The sequence below is a fragment of the Paroedura picta genome, chromosome 6, assembly GCF_049243985.1.
Source record: "Paroedura picta isolate Pp20150507F chromosome 6, Ppicta_v3.0, whole genome shotgun sequence".
In the NCBI taxonomy this organism is placed as follows: domain Eukaryota; kingdom Metazoa; phylum Chordata; class Lepidosauria; order Squamata; family Gekkonidae; genus Paroedura; species Paroedura picta.
In genome coordinates this window covers 40,700,685-40,704,678 of record NC_135374.1, presented here as the reverse complement: position 1 = coordinate 40,704,678, position 3,994 = coordinate 40,700,685, and the positions used below count along the sequence as shown (strand labels likewise).

The 3,994-nt window shown below is 51.9% G+C and overlaps 1 long non-coding RNA gene across 1 annotated transcript; it reads right to left on the bottom strand.

The window, feature by feature from the left end:
• Positions 1 to 1,708: 1,708 nt before the first annotated feature.
• LOC143840663 (uncharacterized) lies at positions 1,709 to 2,249 on the bottom strand. The gene is made up of 3 exons (XR_013232292.1): positions 2,189 to 2,249; positions 1,950 to 2,069; positions 1,709 to 1,816 (listed from the first exon to the last, which is right to left on the bottom strand). It is a non-coding gene; the product is annotated as an uncharacterized LOC143840663 (long non-coding RNA).
• Between the last annotated feature and the right edge of the window lie 1,745 nt (positions 2,250 to 3,994).

The following is a 3,994-nucleotide window of genomic DNA, read 5'->3' as shown; positions in this document are numbered from 1 at the left end:
TAACCAACAACCCAAACAGTTTTGCAGCATGCCTCAGCCATAGGCCTTCTGCAGCGCTCTAGCCACTACTTTGGGACCTTGATGTGTGGTTCAGGTTGTATGCTTGCTCCTTTTTCACTATTTTCTGCTCTTTTCCACAGAGACACAGATGCCTGGGACGGTGGTCCTCGAGTCCCCTGCAGCAGTAGCAGAGGACAGTGATTCTGGGGCGTCCACAAATGTTGGTAAGTATCAGTTGCAATAAGGGGGGGGGGGTTTAACTGCTTTGTGCTTTTCTGTTTGTGCAGGGCAGCAGCACTGCCAAGAGACAGAAGAGAGTCCCTCAACGTTGCTGCTTTAGGGTTTGAAGCTTGCTTTGCCACACTTTGGTCCTAAATCATGTTCTTTTTTCCCTTTTTTCAGATTTCATACCCGGGACACAGGAGGAGGAGGAGCGTGGGGTGGCTGGACCTCCTGCCGTGCGCAGGCGTATACAGATACAAGATGGTGAGCGTGCATGAACTGTTCCTTTCGAGCCATGGCTGCAGGGCAATGTCTGTGTGCAATAACTGTGTGCTTCCTTTTCATTTTTGTGCTCCCCTGGCATTGTTCTGAGTCTTGGTTTAACAATATGTAACCAAGAAAGGCCACCATGGGCAAACAAACAATAACCATGTGCTCCCCTGGCATTGTTCTGAGTCTTGGTTTAACAATATGTAACCAAGAAAGGCCACCATGTGCACCAGGGTGGGTTTTGACTGTCTCGTTGTTACTAACAGTTCTGTTTCTCTTTTTTTGCCAACAGAGGTCCTTTCAGAAGACGACGAGCCAGCTGGCTCACCACCCAGGGGTGCTCTCCCGGCTGAGGAGAGGCTGGCCAGGGAACGCGGCAGGCTGCGGCGCGTCTCCGTCCTGACTAGTGTGGGAGAAAGGATCCTGGAGCACTGCCAGGAGGAGTCCAGGCGTGCCGCTGCTGCAGACCAGGCGATGCTCTCCCTCGTGGCCCAGGAGGGCAAAAAATTCCGTGCCATCCTTAGAGACTCGAACAACTCACTACGCGAAAGCGTGGAGGAGGTTCGAATGATAAGGAGGCTGATGGAGAGGGCGGTCGCGGTTATGGAGGCGGCCACCCCTCCTCAGATTACAGTGCACGTCCCCCCCCACCCACACACCCCCCACCACCTCCAGCACCCACCCCCCCCACCCCCTCTCAGAATGCCGCGACCCAAACGAGAAGGAGGACTGTTCTGGGGAAGAGAGTCGTTAAACCCGCGGACAAGTTCTCCCCCTCCTAGTTTGGGCCAGTTTGTCTGGTTATCTGTGTTTGCTGTTGCCTGTTCAATAAAGTTTATGTTTTTGACTCTGTCTCTGTGTACCCTCTCTAGTGATTGTGCCTATTCTGGCACTGTTGTGTGGGTTGGAGGTTGGAGGGTGTTTTAAAGGTTAAAGGTGTTTTAGGAGTTTGGGGTGAAAGGTGTGCAAGGAGTCACACTGGAGTCTTTTTCAGGAAATTTAAAATAACATTTTATTTTCAGAAACAGTTCAACAGGGGAAAAAAACAAGGGAATGTAACTTGGACCCCCCCACCACCACCCCCACCCTCCAAGAAAGCCAACTGTGTTTTAACAAATTCAAATATTTAACAGGGATAGAAAAATGGGCAAAGTAACTGGGAACCCCCCCAACACCCCCCACCCCAAAACACAAAAAGAAAACAAAACTTAGGTCCCACCGCTCCCCTCCCCAGCCCCTTCCATCTCCCTCACTCTCCTGCACAACCGTCCCATGGTCCCCCTAACTTTGCGGCGGAAGAGGTCTTCGTCCTCCTTCTTCTTAACTGTGTGGGGAGGGAGAAAAAGTACACATTAGTGCCACACATATTTTCCAATTTTTTTAGTTTACATGCATACACTTTTTGGTGGCCTTAGCCACAGTGTGAGAAGAGTTGGGCAGTGGGGAACATAACCTACGTTCTTCCGCCTCCCTCTGCTGCCTTTGCTGCTCTAACTCCCCTTTCAGGTCTGCCACTTCAGCCTCTAAGGCAGTCACCCTGGCCTCCATGGCACGCAGCCTTGCCTCCATAGTTTCTGCTATAGAAATCAAACAAAGAATTTAATAACACTTCAAATGGAAGCATCACAGCAGGCTCCCATATTGCTCCATGGGGGTACACACACATGGGTCTCCCGCACAGACATAAAACTCTCACCTGCAGCCTGTCCTGAGGTGGAAGGTCCCTCTTCCTCCCCCTCCTCACGCTCAGGTGCTTTTTCCATCTTGGATGGTGATTGTGTGGCTGGGCAAAGAAAAAGAGAAATCATAATTAAAAGCACACAAACCAGAGATGAAACACAGCTGGTAGACACACCACAGTTAGAGTCAAAGTGCATAACCAAAGTGGTTCTACACAGTACTGGCGGGCTAAGTCAGAGGGGGTTGACAGCATCTAAATACTTTCTCGAATTTCATTGGGGACAGTAGGGGAAAGAGGCAGCTAGTCATGCCATGCATGTTTAAGGGTAAAACACAACGAGGGCAGCACTCACCCATATGCCTCCTCATTTCCAGGGGGGGCTTCCCAGCCTTCTCCCATATTTTCACCATCTGGTCGTGGAAGACCGTCCTCCCGCTTGGCTGCGGGACCCCCCCCCCCACTGTTCCAGACTGTTGAGGAAGTCCAGCTTCACTCGCTTAAATTTTGTCCGGACCTGCTCCCAGGTCCGGACATAGCCCCTCTCCCTCAGCTTTGATGCCAACACCAGGTAAGCACCCTTGGTGTGGCAGTGGGTGCTGGCCATAAGGCGGCCAACACTTTTCGATTGGAGCACCAGCTCCAGAAGTGCCTCAGCCTCGGCGCGCTGCCAGAAGGAGCCCTTCCGTGGCTTCGGCATCTTCGGAATGACGGTTAGGGAACGAACGTACGTTGCTCCGATCGACCACCCCTATTTTAAATGTATCAAAGCTGCCCACCAATAAAATTATTCCTTGGAACATAAGTGGATTGATCCTCCGGTTTGACAGGGGTCGCCAATACTTCCTGGCTACCCGCCTCCCCGAACTTTCCCCGTTCAGCGCTTCCGTATTGTGTGTGTCAATTTCAGTGGGGAGTTAGCATTTAGGGCTGTCAAAGTGCTTTTGGACCAGAGAATCCCCGTTTTTTTGCTGGCAAAGTACACAAACCGCACAAGACAAGGTTAAACAAAGAACACAAAACTTTATTCAACAACAGAGTGGGAAAAACAATTAAACACGCCTCCTGTTTCTGTAGATGTGGGTGGCTATGGCGTCCCGAACCTTGCACCCCTCAGCATAGATCCTTTTTCTCCTTGCTTCAGGGATGTCTTGAGTGTCCTCAGGGACCACAGGATCAGGTTCATCCACAGGGAAGGGGATGTTATGTCCCTTGTCCTCGCATATGTTGTGCAAAATGACACACGCGATGATCAGTGGAGTCACATTGTCTATATGCACATGGAGTCGGGACATCAGGCAACGGAACCGGGACTTCAGACGTCCAAAGGCACGCTCCACTACATTCCTTGCCCGGGAGTGACTGAGGTTGTAGTGGCCCTGCACGTCTGTCCTTGGCCGCTTGTAGGGAGTCATGAGCCAGCGTCGTAATGGGTAGGCTCCGTCACCGAGCACCAACGCCGGCACACGCACGCCCTCAATGGAGGCGGTGGGGTTTCCTGGAACAAAGACCCCTTCGTCCATGGCTTTCCTGAGGTTCGATTCCCTGAAAACAAGGGCATCATGCCTCCTGCCACTCCACCCCACCTCGGCATCGATAAACCGGCCGGAGAAGTCCACAGTTCCTTGCAGGAGAACAGAACAAAAGTCCTTCCTGTTACCGTACTCCTTTATGCTTCCCCCGGGGGCACGGATAGGGATGTGGCTTCCATCGACGGCCGCAAAACAATGCGGGAATCCAAGCCTGGCAAACCCGTCCATACTCTGGAATAAGGGAAAGAAAAGAATATAAGCCATGGCATGTCAGCGTGGGGTGTATCGCGTC